Source organism: Cupressus sempervirens, chromosome 5, assembly GCF_028749045.1.
Source record: "Cupressus sempervirens isolate cs-2001-9-10 chromosome 5, ASM2874904v1, whole genome shotgun sequence".
Lineage (NCBI taxonomy): Eukaryota > Viridiplantae > Streptophyta > Pinopsida > Cupressales > Cupressaceae > Cupressus > Cupressus sempervirens.
The window spans coordinates 191724332-191740912 of record NC_143122.1 but is presented as its reverse complement, the minus strand read 5'-3'; the positions used below and the strand labels follow the sequence as shown (position 1 = coordinate 191740912).

At 34.3% G+C, this 16581-nt stretch overlaps 1 pseudogene; it reads right to left on the bottom strand.

Annotated features, from left to right (window-relative positions):
* Positions 1–466: 466 nt before the first annotated feature.
* Positions 467–15540, bottom strand: LOC149555047 (cytoplasmic 60S subunit biogenesis factor REI1 homolog 1 pseudogene; annotated as a pseudogene).
* Positions 15541–16581: the final 1041 nt, after the last annotated feature.

The following is a 16581-nucleotide window of genomic DNA, read 5'->3' as shown; positions in this document are numbered from 1 at the left end:
CCCCACAGCTAGCTTCCCTTGTCTCTCAAAAGGTGCAAGCCTTTTAGACACTATCATATTATGTGTTGGTATATTTAAACATCAAAAAGGACCTTGATATGAAAAATGTGGGATAAAGAAATTTACATTTGCCTTCATAAACTCTTGCATCATGGCCTGGAAGCACTAAAAACTCACTCTCCTAGCTTACTCTATATGGTTGCTAAGAGGCTAAAAGAATGTTAGTTTCACCTACACCATCCTCAAACTACCAAATATCCTCCACCTTTCCTCTACATTTACCAAAAATGATGGTTGTAACTTATTTTGACCTTCCCATAAAATGATGTGAGGCTGCTCTATTACAATGTTGTAGCTTTATAGAGGCCCTATGGAGGCTTTTAGTAACATTGTTGCTTTACCAATAGGGAGAGTGATTTTCCAATGTAAGAATCCTCTCATCATACCTAGTCAGGAAGAACTTTCTTCAACCATTCAGTGCAACTTCAACATTTTTTGTTCTTCCTCCTTTCCTGAGTGTAGGCATCCCATTTTTTGATGTTTTTTTAATTACAAGTTCTACACCTCCAAAGCCAAGTTCATAGTTTGCATCCAAATTTTACTTGTAGCCACTATTTGCATCCCACTTTCATCAACATAACTACTAGTGTAGTCACAAAAATCATCTAAATCTCTATCTTCTTCCTCATTACCATCTGCATAGTGTAATTTACAATGGTTTTTTGAGATCATATGCTTCCTAACAGCTTCTTGACTTTGAAATGGGTATCTTTTCTCGTTGCAATACAAACACATGAAATCCTCCATTACCTTGAGACCAAGATAGTTGAGTAATCAATGTGGATCTTTTAAGTATTATGCATCAGGTATAAAAAATCCATGTGTCATGTGCATATGTTCTACACAACTCTCAACGGTTCCATCTATCCTCAAATCACATATGAAGTGGCAATTGACATCCCACTGGAGTAGCTTAATGACCAAAATTCTAGCACTCTACAAGTCAGAGACCTTAGATACATGAGAAATATGTGCTTTCAACTTAAGGTGTTGAGCATGGGCCTTGTCACTTCTATACTCTTTCCCACAAAGGTTACAGTTATACAACCTTTGAATGCCTTCAAGTTTCTGCTGCTCACTTGCCAAAGCTTGCTGCCTTCCACATCATGCTTTTCCATTGTCATTTTACTAATTTACATAGTCAACATCCTCTAATGGATGCTTTCCTTATGGCATCTCCCTCTTGCTGTGAGTTTTTCCCTTACATCTCCTTCATTTCAAAACTAGTGACTCTCTTTTTTTATGTACAGACTCCTCTCTCCTTTTGGTCACTCTCAACAAACTTGGCCTTAATCCAACATCTTTTTGTTTTGGTTGAGTGGAGATACATTAGATTCCCACTTTTAGCTATTGTTAAATATAATTTGATAGCCATGCTATATTATAATGTAAAAAATAATGCGGGGTGTCATCAATGTGGTAAATCACATGCTAGATATGGTCAGAGTGTGTCCTTATGTGAATGGTTTTATAAAGTCACCATGCTAGTGTTTGCTAAATGCAAAGTGTTCCCTAGCTTCATAGACTTATATTTAACATGTTCCCTTGCCACTTCTTAGAAATTGTGATGACTATGGTATACAACTTCTTTCTTGAGGTCGAGTTCCACTTGACTAATGAAACATTATGGCTTTTTGATGTGCTCAACCTCGAATTGACTCACATGTGTATGAACTATATATTCATTTGATGCTGAGAAAGTTATGTGTTCACACTAAAGATCTTAATGATGATAATCATAATAACCCTTTCATGGAAAATTTAATCCCCAATATGTCTTATTAGTCTGATGTAATTAGTCAGGCCCCAAAGTGGGTCTGGCTAAAAAAAAAATCATTTTCAAAAAAAAGACATCTCAGAGTGGCCTTCTAAACATCTAACATTGACTAAAAACCATTTGACCACTAAACCATACACTAAAACTCATTTTAACTCTTTTTTGCATACTGTCAACTTCGTACTAAGATGTCATTTGACTGGCCTTAAAAACTAATAGAAACACCTGATCAGGCTCTAAAAACAAACACATTGATTCTTTGTTCTGCATACTCTTACCCTACCAAATTTTGTCTCATGAAAAATTCTCAATCAAAAGATATTGACCGCCAAATTTGCTTTCTCAAAATTGCTGGCAAGAAAACATGTCAAAAAATAATAAATTGTGTTCGGATTTGGCTTTGAAAACAAGTCAAACTAACACTTGAGGGCATGAAAACTGGGGCATTAGTTTATTTTCATGAGGAGAGTATAAATTTAGGATTAGGGATCATGATTAATAACAAGGTAAAAATAGCGAGCAATCAAAGTGGACTACTCAAATTTATAGGCCAAAAATAGTGGCAGAAAAGCTAATTTTGCAAACGAAATGGACCTAGGAAAGTGTGCAAATGGATTTGTCAAGATCTAAAAATTGGCACACTCAAAGTGTTTTTAGAGTAGAACACAATGGTACAATCCATTTGATCTCACCTATCATATATTTTGAGCTATAACATCTCGAATAGGGGTACTAATAAATCAGCCTTTATTGACACCTAGTAGAAAGTTATAAATTGTATTCAGAATCACATTTGCAAACTAATAAAATGGATTTTTCATAAGCTAAAAATTGAACATAGTAAGTCTCTAAACTCTAAAATTCAATTCAAAAGTAACTTTCTCATTTTGGTCAATTGGGTCAAAGTTATAACTGGTCAAATAGGGTCCATAATTCTGAACAATTTGCATCAGCATGACAACAACAAATGACCAACTTTAAGGGATTCAAAACCTAGTCAAAACATATTGAAATGACTCAAAATTTGAAACATAGGCTCTCTAGTATGGGAAATAAACACTACCAAAGTAGTAAATGATGAAACATTACTAGATGTGACATATTCAATTGCAAACAAGGCCTTTTATCATGTTTGACACTTTGGTAAAAATGCAAATTTGGAGATTGCTCAAAAGAAAACTTCACACAATGACTCAGAATGAGAACTTATCTTTATGGAACACATTGATGTATTTAATGCAAAATTTTAAAAATATTAAACACCTCTTAAGCCTCAAATGAACAGCTAGCTACACTTGCATTAAAAAGCGCTTATAGGGCTTGATTTTTAGGATGGTACTCAAAATCAAGGCTTAAATTTTGAGTCCCAATAGTGTGATTGTGCTTTTTGCTACAAGTATTTTCTTGGTTTCATTCTTCATTTCTTGTTTTGGTTTTGGAATGTTGAATTGTAAATGGTTTTGAAGGCTTCACTCCCCCTAGGGAGGGAAGAGATGCCTTGGGTGAAGGAGTTAGTTGGGCTCAAAATTGTAGTTGAGAGATTCCTCCTCTTGGAGAAGATTTTTTTTTAAATAAATTATGGGATCCATTGAAGCCATATGCATTGTATTGTATTATGGGAGGTATTAGTGTCTTGGTGTGATGAGGAGAATATATTTTGATAGCCTAGAAGAGGCATTATGCAATTGCAGATTTTACATGTGTATTTGGATATGGCACTCTTGTCTTTCGAGAGCCCACCTTCACCCAATGTTTTATGTTCCAATGGTGGATAATTGTGTCAAACCTTGGAGGGATTGGATATGTATCATGATGTTCAATTGTATGTATTTTTAGCTACATGAGTGTAACCCATTTGAGTCTTGTTTCCCTCAGTGGGTGGCTTCTTAGAAACCTAGTAATGGAGGTGAGCCTCTATGGTTCTTGTGTAAATGTTTTTGCAAGTTTTGTGCTCATTGGGTCCAAGGAAGAAGTTTTTATGAAACAAGGAAGGGATATGTAGTTTGGATAATGTATTTGGAAGGATTAAATCCTCAATATGTGATTATGTATATTGTATTGTAAAAGTAGAATCCTTCACTTGTTTCTTTTGTGTATTGTATTATAAAAGTGAGATCTTCATTTTATGTACATTGTGGTGAAGGATAGATCAATAAAGTGAATGAAGAAGTTAGAATAAATACATAAGTAGCTGAATTATAAGACTCAATGTTATGCACATAGTTGGATTGAATAGATTTTTTTTTTTTTTCACTATCATAGCTATAAATGAGAGAAAGAAAGAATGCACATGTAAAGAATTAGTCATTGCTATGAAGTCCAAGTAGTGATTATGTAGATGAATCATTTATTCCCATGTTGATTTATGAATTTAAAACTATAGATATGTCATCATTGAATGTTTTTGTATAAGAGATTCCTTTTGAAGGATAGTCAGTGTGTTTGTATGTTCAAGAAATGAGCAAGTAAATGTAGAACTACATTCATTTGAATTTATGATAAGAAAATGTATTTCAAAGTTGTCCATATTTAAGGGATTTCATTAATAAGGATGTCAATAAGAAACTTCATTCCTAGTACCATCATTGGTAGGAAGAATCGATATAATAGTTCATATTGGATGTTGTTCTCATAAGCACTACATGGATTAAATTTATTGTTCAAGTGAAGTTGTTACATTTATCAATCTAGATATATACATTATCATGTTAGAATAACATTAGATTAACAAAATTCACTATACCATAGTTGAGTAAAAGAAAAAGAAACCAATAGATAACTTGAGATAAAATATTCATGAGAGAAACTTGTTGTAGATGAATATTTGTTCTCTAGATTTTGTATGGGGATTAGGAAATAATACCACTCTCTATTATAGTCCAATTAAATATTGCCAAAGAATATTCTCTAGGATCCTTCACTTTGAATAAAAAGAAATATATTATATACTATGCACCTCTCATAAAAAAGTAATAGTAATATACTATTATATCATCTAAAACTTCACCCCAAACAGGTCGCATGACCATACCATAGGCAATCACTTGGAAAAAGGAACAACATAGTCAATTCCACACTCATCCCTAAGTACACCATACTAGATGCATAATTCATAACAAGTCACCCCTTATCCCTCTCTAGTCATTGAACTACAAGCATGAGCAAATTTGTTTCAAAAATTTAAAAGAAATAATATTAAAATATAAATAGACATGACATAGTACCAAACCATGTTAGCTTAGATGCCCAAGTGGATAGGAACCACACTCTTCTTGATGAAAAGTGGTCCAAAGTGGTCCCACCACACCAACCACCCTCTTCCTCCTCATCTCTCACACTCCCTCCACTTGTGTGCTTAGGAAATAGTAGGAATGGGGTGCCCACATGAGTGGATCTAGAGGAGTCAAATTGGTGGGGGTAATAAGAACATTAAGGGTTAATGGAAGGAAGGATAAATTGGAATGGGATATATTAGTTGGGAAAAGGAAAGGGGTCATGAGAGTCATGGCACATGGATAAAGGATGAGCTACTATTAAATTGGAATGATATGTGCTTGGGCCTAGGTAAGGTAAAAGGTAGTTAGTGTAAAGTGCAAGGTATAAGGTAGTTAGTATAAAGGGAAGTGAATAGTTAGTATTAGTGAGTAGTTAGTACTAGTAAGTAGTTAGAGGTAGAAAAAATAAATTAATGATATAGTTTAGCTTAATGAAATAGTTAGAAAGTAGAATAGTTGTTAGCATCAAAATATGTTCTAGATGTGCAAGTTGGCTACTAAGTAAATTAGCTAGTAAGTTAGGGAATAGTGTTTTATATTATGAAGTGTGAAATTCATGTAGTTAGTATTAAAATTTAGTAGTAGTGTTGAAATAAGTAAGGATGGTAAATGTTATATGTCATGGAATGACATGATTATATAAATTAATTAGTAGCTAGTGTAATTAGAGTTAAATTAATTAGAAAATAATGTAACTAGTGTAGTGGAATCATTGAATAATAATTTTAAACATTATACTTTATAATTTTCATAAATGTTTAAGTGTAAAGATTTAAGTACTACATTTTATCATTGACACATTTCTATACATGCAATATATATAAAACAAAATGGAGATCCAATGTCATACATGTATTATGTATGTGATATAGTACAAAGGTGGAAAAAATATATAGGGACCATTCATTTAAGAGTCATGATCTTGATGTACATGTTGAGCATTATGGATACATTAAATAATGTAAATAAAGCTACATAATGCTTGATGGTAAATATGAATAAATACTTATTATGTATGCTCATTTTTAATGCCATTCAATTGGGAATCTATGTTCTTTAGAGAGGTCTCCTATGATACTTTATAAATGCAATAGTTGTCCTCAAGGATAGGTTGCTATATTAAATCGATGTTCTATAATGACATTTGTGGGACAAGGTCTTGTAGACATTTTTTCCCTTCCGATTACCTATCTCATGTTTTATAATGCAAATCCTTATAAACATAACATGATCTCCCTTAAATTATTTAAATCGCACTTCTAGAATATCAAACAGAATGAGTCATCTAACTCTATCACCAACAAGAATTATACACTTAATCTAACCACATCCTATAGGTGCATGAAATCATAAATATATGGCCTCGAGATGCCTAAGGTATAGTTTAGAAATAATACCATATCATGAATTGCTAAGTATATTATACTATACTAATTCAACCTATTTAAGAGAGTAGCTTCAAGTAGAGATAGTAGTATGTATCGATGTACACCATACTGTATGCTCACAATCTTAAGTCAAGGACCTTGAGTAGATGTTTCTTAATTACATAACTAATAAAAAAAAATTGGGTTTTTCCCTATTAATTTTGGGCATGACAATTCTTTTCTTTGGGTGTATGATACTTTATAAGTATCACTCAATGCTGACACATTATTGCCCAAGAAAAGAAAGAAATGCTCTAAGAAAAAATAGAGGGATAAAACATGGAGTTAGAACCTCCACACTGGGGAGTATCAGATCCACAATCAAGGCACCAATACTTGAACAATAAAACTACAAGATGGATACTACATCTAACCATCTAAAAATACAAGTGAAGGAAAAGTACACAAATTAATATTGTAATGTACAACAATGAACATAAAAAATCTCATGTGTAGTTCCTCCCAACCATAATAGCATCATGAGGCCTTGAAGGCCCTAGCCAGGCCTTGTACATAACATCCCAAACTGCCAAATTGATAGTCAAAGTTGTCTTATGAGGATGTCACTACTAAAGCATATAAATAACATCATAAGAATAGGAAATATAATATGATAATCCAATAAGCAATAGATAGTCCAACTAAGAAAATTACATCATCTAATAATATGCTAAACATTGTAATATAGGAAAGTCTTAAATAAACTAACATCATCTAAACATGATATCCAAGCATTCCAATGAAAGCATAAATCACAAGAAAGCATACTCTAAAACCTAAAGTACCAAGTGAAAACATCAAGAAATGATCTCACATTGGAACAAAATGTCATCTTTGTACATTGGTCCCTAGTTGTGGTATAGGTAGCTATGCCTCCCAACCACATGGAACCCATAGGTCCACTTTTGTTGTGTTGATGGAGATAATGATCCAACCACAAATAGTCACACCAGATAGTAATGACTGAAACTAAGATCATGAGACAATGCAAACACTATAGGTCCTAGTTAGACACTCAATGGATAACTATGTAGGGGTTGACAACATGGAGAGTCACTTGGCATTAGATAGCTTAAGCTAGTATTGGTAGCTCACACTTCCCAATGGAGGAAGCACTTCTAGAATCTTTTTATTATCTTACTTTTATTACCACCTAATATTTTATTTAGTTATCACTTGATTAAAACTTCTACATGCCAACCCTCAGGTCATAGTCATCAAGCTATTGAAAAGGAAACCCCCTATATGGTGTTAGCCTACCTTACCCATGCTCATCAAATGATGACTGCTTATAGGCATACATATTCTCAACCCAACCCCAAATCATCATAACTCCTAGAAGTACCCTAGAAGATTAGGCCTCACAAGTCACCCAAAAATTGCATGTGCACATGCTCCTATATGGCACACCACCATCACGAAGATCATAACACAAGGACTAGATGAGAAAACAAGAAAAATATAACACTCAAATGAATAACAGCTTGGGAGGACATATATGTTAGACATCCCAATGCAACATTAAAGTACAACAATGATCTAATTGGCATCCCAACAGATGATCTAGGTCCACAACCAACATCACGCCAAGAAAAACTAAGAAAATTGGGTGGCACATAAATCAAGGTAAAAACCCCAAAATTGAAAAACTTCAAAAAGAAAACCCATTTGGTCTTTGGGCATAAAAGCCATGAAAATCCAATAAAATTTAGGTTTGGACACCATATGCAAAAATAGCTAGCATAATGGTGTGAGATCCCAAATCCTCATCTCAAAAATTGGGAAAACATTCATACTTGACCAACTAGGTAGAACCAACAAATAGAAACAAATAGGAACACTATTTCTTAGCCTCTTAAAAAATATCTACCAAAATCTTTACAAAAAAATAGAGCTAAAACACAAAAATAGGAGAGCCCTCCCTGACAACAAAAGGGGCAGAAATAGGAATCAACACAATAAAATAAATAACCCATAGAAACTACTAGAAATCATGCCAACACAAGGTCTCCCTGAGCTACATCCAATGAGACTAATCTCACGAAGATCCCATGTATGTAGCTCTCACAATGAATAGAAACACAATCCTCCAGAAGAGGATTTTGGAATAAAGCCCTCAAATTCTCAATTTCCAAAAGGGAAAAGTGAGGAAATTTCCTTTTTCAATACTTATTAACTATTTGAGTGAATAATCAATTAGGGTAAATAACCAACCAACCTAGTTAAGCCTTGGATTGACCCAAATGAAAGTAAGCTATTCCAAGTAATTGGAATTCATCTAGGCAAAGCTGCTAGAAACTAATAATCAATTAAATAAAGCTCGAAAAACCAAAATCACAAAAATTTCCTTAACAACTTTGCAACAATGTGAACCTCTAAATGCACAGACATGTTCACAGGGTTAATCACATAATACAAATGAGTATGGATTTATTAAATCATTAGAAGGTTTAAATTGAACACTTAAATTAGATGTGTCAATCATACATGGATGACATTGGTAAAATGAATAGTTGAATCACTAACCCCACATGCCATTGCCAGGGATATAAATCTTGCACAATAAAACACATGATCAAGTGTAATTGCATTTAATAACATAGCCAAAGTAATAAATGCATTAAATAACCTAATTTAACCATTTTTTTCATTTATACTAAAATAATCCATTTACATCACTCATGTTTGCATAAAACATGACAAAGTAAGAATGAATTAAATTACCATAGCATTTAATCCAACATATAACATAATCAGAGATATGTCTAAATACTAGATAACTAGATATAATCATAAAACATAATGTCATCTCAAAATGGCATCAACATGCAAATATGATCAACTAAATAGTATAGTAATCAAACATCTATGATACTAAAATAAAAGTATAACATCTGAGCCTTAGGGCATCTTAAATGAAGAAATAATAAAATGAGTAGTAGTGTCTCTTAGATCCAAAATAAACAAGGTAAAAACTACAAACACAAGAGGTGTTGCATCCTCCCCCACTAGCATAGGCTTACTTTTGGAAGCCTACAAAAATATAGGGGTACAAATCTCTCAACCATGTTGCATCCTTCCAAGTAGGAGAGGTCTCATCACTCAGGTCCCACTAGACCCTTACCTTCTTAATGTCCTAACCTCTCAAAGTTAGTCTCGATGTTGAAGGTTATGTATGGGATCAAAAGAAAGCTTCTCATCCTCCACCTGCAAAGCATCCCAATCAAGAACATGAGTCACATTGGGAATATACTTTCTCAAAATAGAAACATGGAAAACATCATGGATGCACAATAGGCTAGGTGGCAATGCTAGTCGATAAGCAATAGGGCCAATCCTCTCAAGGATCTCAAATGATATAACAAAACATGGTGCCAATTTAGAGCCTATCCTATAATGGATGAGGCTCTTTCTCAGACACTCTCAAAAACACCATGTCACCAATAGAAAAGTGATGATCCAATCTATGGGAATCTTCATACTTCTTCTACGTGTCCTAAGTAGTAACCAAATGTTTTCTAATATGAACAACCTATTTCTCCATGTCCTAAAGCATCTTTGGACCTCAAATAACTCGATCCTCCAAACTATCTCAACTCAAAGGGGTATGACATAGTCTATTGTACAAGGCCTGAAAAGGTAACATGCTAAGAGAACTTTGATACCAATTATTGTATGCAAACTCAATAAGGTATGAATAATCCTCCCACTTCACTTGCCTATACATAACATACATGTGAATCATATCATCCAAAACCTAGTTCACTTTCTCAGTCTAACCATTGGTCTCTAGGTGATAAGCCAAACTAAAATTGAGTTGTGCACCCAAAGCATGCTAGAAAGATATCCACAATGTTGAAGTAAATCCTAGATCTCTATCTAAAATAATCTAATGAGCGATCCCATATAAATGAATAATATCCTCCAAGAAAACATGTGCTATAGAAGAAGCTATGTAGGATGTTCTCGTTGGTAAAAAATGTGCTACCTTGGAAAAATTATCCACTATCACCATAATACAATCATGTCCTCATGATGACATAGGTAACCCTATGATAAAATCAATAGATATCATATCCCATTTCCACTCTAGAATGGCATGTGGCTGCAAAAGACTCATCAAATGTTGATGCTCTATCTTCACTCTCTGGCACTCAAGACATCAAGCAACAAAATTAGTAACATCATGCCTCATTGCAGCCTAAAAGTATAATTATATAAGATCAACATACATCTTCTTGATGTTGGGTTATTCAAAATATGGTGCATGATATGCTTTTGATAAAACCAAGGTATGAAGGTTACTAAACACAGTTACATAGATACACCCCAAGTTTCCCAATAGTTTATTGGACTCAAGAAAATAACCTAAAAATCTCCCCTCAAGGGTATGTCTGGACTCAATCCCCAGATTCACTTCCTAATATCAAGTTTCATTGGGAAAGGTCTCCAAGATACGGCCCCATAAATCCACTCCCAATGACAACACTGATATCTATTGTCACCTTCTACTCAAGGCATCTATGACTATAGTTTTTTCCCTTTAATGTAGTGAACATCAAAGTCATATTCACACAAGAATTCCATTTAGTGACATTGTCATGAATTTAGGTTTGGCATAATAAAGATATACTGCAAGCTTCCATGATCGTTATGCAACTCAAATTTGTGTCCCAAAAGGAAATGTCTCCAACAAACAAGAGCATGCACTATGGCTGCAAGTTCTAAGTCATGAGTGGGGTAGTTAAGCTCATGGTCCTTAAGTTTTCTAGAGTAATATGAAATCACCCAACCATTTTGCATTAACACTGCACCCACACCTTCCAAAGAATCATTTGTGAAAAATATGAAATCACCTATAGAATTATGATGCAGGAACATCCAGAGGTATAAGGGAAATCTCGTGTCACCCAAAAAATGTACTTAGACTTAGTTTCTGTTTCATGTGTTTTCATTTCTGGATATCCATTTGGGTCAAATAAAGGTTCCAACTCTCACAGTTCCATTATCAATGTTCAAGGATAGAGTATTTGAACACCTTGGGATACGTGTAAATGCCAAAAAAATAGGAGTATGTAATTGAGCCATCATTTTGGTGAACTAGGAGGTGTAAATTGGCTAGATGAATTTAATTGTAATTTAGAGCATTCCAAAAAAAGAATCAGGTCAAAAGGCTCCACGGTTTGAAAGTTATCACAATTTTTTGAGTTTTGGAGACCTCCTAAGAATGCTTCAAAGTTATATTAGGGGCATTAAATGAACTAGAAAAGGGCCCAAAATGGGGGATGAGCAAATTTGGTCCATAGGGTTATAGAGCACTTTGAGAGCTTTTTAGAAATGTAAACGGTTTGTCAATCGAAGCTACGGTTCAAAAGTTATGCCTCCCGAAAGTTTGGTTACCGTTTTTGGATTCTTCTAGATTTGTACCAACTTCTAACGCAGATTCTGGATCCTTCTACTTGGTCAGTGGATGCCTACTAGCACTTTCTAGAATGTATTCCTAGTCCTTAACCCTTCAGGGTCTATTTAAGTACATTTCTGGCATTATAAAAGGCAGTTCGGAGTGGATTTTGAGAGGAGGTACTGAAAGGAGAAATTATCTCCAAATTTATGTTATTGTAAGCCCTTATAGCATGTTTTGAAGTCTATTTTCTTTGTATTGAATGTACTAGCTTATTTTCACAGTTAATACAATTTCCCTTTTCCTATTGTGTCCATTCTATGCATGGGATGTGTTTCCATCAGATTAGGCACCACAAGGACTAGTGCACTGGTCAAACACACCTTAAGAACATCAAATTTTGCCTCACACTAGTCTAACCAAACATAATTCTTCCATTTCCACTGAAGAGAAGTGATGGGATGAGCCGCATGTGAGAAATCCTTCACAAAGTGATGGTAATACCCTACCAATCCCATGAAACTACAAACCTCTAAGACATTAGTGGGTAGCAGCTAATCCATGATAACTTATATTTTCTCTAGATCCACTATAATACCATCACTAGTGATGATATGCCCCAAATACTTTACCTCCAATTGGAAGAATCTACACTTGCCCAAATTACCATACAAGTAATGGCCTCTCAAGCACTGTAATACTTGGTGTAAATGGGCCTCATGTTTCTCAATAGTCTTTGAATAGATCAAGATTTCATCGAAGAGTACAATGACACATCAATCAAGGTACATACAAAATACTCCATTGATCAAACTCATGAGCATTGATAGTGCATTTGTTAACTCAAATGGTACAACCATGAACTCATAATGCCCATATCATGTACAAAAAGTTGTCCCATAAATGTCATCCTCTTGTATACAAAGTTGACGGTATCCTGACTTAAAATCAATCTTTGAGAACATTCATGCTCCATTCATTCTTCACCATCACCTTATTCAACTATCAGTAGCTAATGCATGAATGCAATGATCCATCCTTATTCTTCACAAAGATGATTGGTGTAGCCTATAGGGATACACTAGGATAAATATGGCCATTGGCCAATAGTTCCTCCAACTACAATCTAAGCTCACTCAACTTCTAAGTAGTCATGTGGTAAGGAGCTCTTAAAATTAGCTTCACTCCTAGTATGAGATCTATCCAAAAATCAATGTCATGCTACAGTGGCATACTATATCTCATCAACAAACACATTTACATTCTCCAAAAGGAGTGGGTGATCATCAAGTCTCATCATATGGTTCTCAGCTTCCTCAAGATCACTGATAGAAACTATGAACAATTGATAACCCTTCTACACACTCCACTTCAACTAATTAGTTGAGATCATCTGAAGTGAGACTGGTCTCTCACTCCTAAAGTTCCACCTACCCACCTGTGTCATCAACACACTATACTAACTTATGGTAGCAATCCATATTTCCCTAATGGGTGGTTAACCAATCTATTCCCAAAACAATTTCATATGATCCCAACAGTAGGATATGAAGATCCAGTGTGATGGTGAAGGTTCCCAAATTCAATCTAAAACCAATAACCAAGGAGTCTACAACCATTTTGGAACCCATGGCTAACTCAACCTACCACCTATCAACCTAGCATGTCACCACTAGCCCACATTGTTGAAAAGGAAATGGTGAAATAAAATAATCTAAAGCACTTGAATCAAATAATACTAAAGATGAAATACCATGCAACATACCTATGGCCTCAACTACAATACCTTGATGTTCATCTTGATGATTATCAACTATCACAAAGACTCGATCGCTCCTACCTACATCTCTCACAATAGGTTTGTATCTAGCTACACCTCTACCAAATTTTGTAGATGGTTTAATAGGACATCCCAAAGCCTTATGACTAGGCTAGCCACATGAAATAATAGATTTCCCCAAAGTTGGATCTAGTTCCATGACCACCCTGAGTAATACTAGAATATGGTGCACTACCCTTGCTAGAGTTTTGTTGACTACTCTAAGGAGGGTAATCCTACTGAGGCTTCTATCCCCAAGTTTGGTCATCCCCCTTCTTTCCTAAGGAAATTAAAGACTATTCACCCTTGGTCCAAATCCCATTTGGATACTTGAAATGGTGTCCACCCTGGGAGGGTGCTGACTAGGTCTGGCCCTTTCCTAAGGACTAAGTGAACTGAGCATCCTATTCTAAATTTTGTTTAGTTTGGTTCTGATAAAAAAAATTTCTACTTGTTGGTGTTTTAAAATGTACTAAAACTACTAAGTGACAAAATACTTAATACCAGAATGACAGTACATACGCAATCTAAAGACTAGCCTATTCTTATTAACAATTGCATATGTAAGGTATTTGGACCCAGCTTCTACAAAACCATAGATGGTTTTCTACTCTTTTGGCTTTGCAAAACCAGGGTGGGTATACCTAGGTATGATTCAAAAATGGAACAACTGTATGAGGATTATTCTTAGTTTCATTCTGATTCTTGTTTCGAGATCCTCAAACATATACATAATTCTTACTAACTTGGTAAACACATCCCATAAAATAGATATGGCCAAGAATTCTTCTATAGATCTGGAGATGTTTTTAACAATAGTGGCTAACTGAAGCTAAAACATTCCATGCAGACAAGTACTGGCCAACTTTGAAGATCTACAGGAAATAAAAGTAAAGTTTTATTTAATGCAGCATTTTGATAACCATTTATGATATATCTCTCCTTTAGCTGAATTAATCTAATCAGTGCCTAATCCATTGGGGTTCAGAGTTTATAGCAAGTTCTCAGATCTAGTTTGTTGCTTTACAAATAATTCTATCAGAAATTCTTATCAGAATTCATCATTCAAAAATCCTTTCCACTACTAAAGAAATCTTATCAGATTCATCAAAGCTTTTATTTAATCCATTGAATTACAACAATGATAAATAGATATACAACCTAACTAGATTGCATACAATTGCACAAGCCTTTTCTTGTACAATATCAAGACAACTAGGTAATTGAAAGGAGACAAGATTTAGAAAGAATAATATGGGGACAGTTCATAATTTGTATTCATTTTCTTTGAAAAAGGTATATCTTTTACAATAGACTCAGAATGACCTTTAGGAAGAAGCACAACTCATTCTATATTTATATATTCTTAGAGAATTGATAGAGAAAATACATCTTAAACTTGCTTTCAAAATTTGGACCAAAAAAAAACTAAGCATAATACTTAGAACAATAGAATTCAGACCCTTCTTTAGCCTTGGGATCTCACTTAAATAGTGTGAGATGCAACAAGCTTTAGGCTAAAGACAAATGATAGGTGTCCTTTTAAAAAGGCACTCACATACACTTCTATCAAAAAGACAAGAACAAATAATAGAAATGCTTATTACATCAAACATTCCTTGGTGGGTCCGTTTCTGTTATGCTTCTCAGCTGTTGAGACAAGAAAATATGATCTGATTTTACAATCATTCTTCATCCTCATAGTACATAGCCATGAGGTCTAAAAGTGATGTATCATCTTCAATTACCTGCAAATTTACTTTAACCTGGGGATCTTCCATGTCTTCATTACTAACTACGAGGGTAACAGTTACTTTTGCATCTTCCTCCTCATCTTCTCCTGACATCTATTCTATAAACTGATTTTTCCATTTATTAAAAGCATCATCATCTGGCCAATCAAAACTCAGAGCTTCTCTTTGTATCATTATTAAAGAATTTGCACTTTCTTCTAAATCATCAAATTCTTTTCTCATAGCAGTATAAAATAACTGTATTTTTACTAGCTCTTCATTTGTCTTTGCACAAAACTAGTGGCTAGTTTCACTCATGATGTTTATTATTCTTTCATTAAATAACTCATCCAACTCCCTTTTCCACCTTTCCTTTTCCTTTATTGTATTAACAGAATCTAAAGCACAAGGAAATAAAGAAAATTTTTCAGAAATATATTGGGAAAAATAGAGTGTTAATCTTTTATGTAAAGAATCTCTTTCATCATCAAAATTCTCTAGCTTATTTAATAAATCAAATATTTTCTCAACTTGATGATAAGGCATTTGGACCGTAGATATACATATGATTGTAATATCATTATTTCTCTCCCTCCATTTCTATGCAAGAGGAGTTAGTTTATCCTTATCTTTGTTCAACTCATCCATGAGGGTTGCAATTCTTATCAACTAATCATAAAAAGTTGACCATTGTATTTTATCCCTCAAATATATCACACTTTGCTTTAATTTTTCTTCATGTTGATTTCTTAATTCTATCTACAACTCATGTAATTTTTTTTTTCTTCTTCAAAGTCCTCTGCAGTATAGAATTGGGGCCTTTCAGGGGTGTCATGTATTTCAATAATAGGGGTTGATCCAACAAATGACTGTGAAGGGTATGCAATTCTAAGTGTACTGGATTCTACCACCTTTCTTTTCCCAAGTATCTTCTCCAATTGAGACATCTTGTTTTCCAACTCAATTCCCTTTTTTACTTCTTTATTGTAGGCATCCACCACTATTTCATACTTACTCTACAGATTAGTCATTTCCTTTTCTTCTTCTTTTTTGCAGTGGCCAAGGCAAATCTAGAATAGTCCACATTCA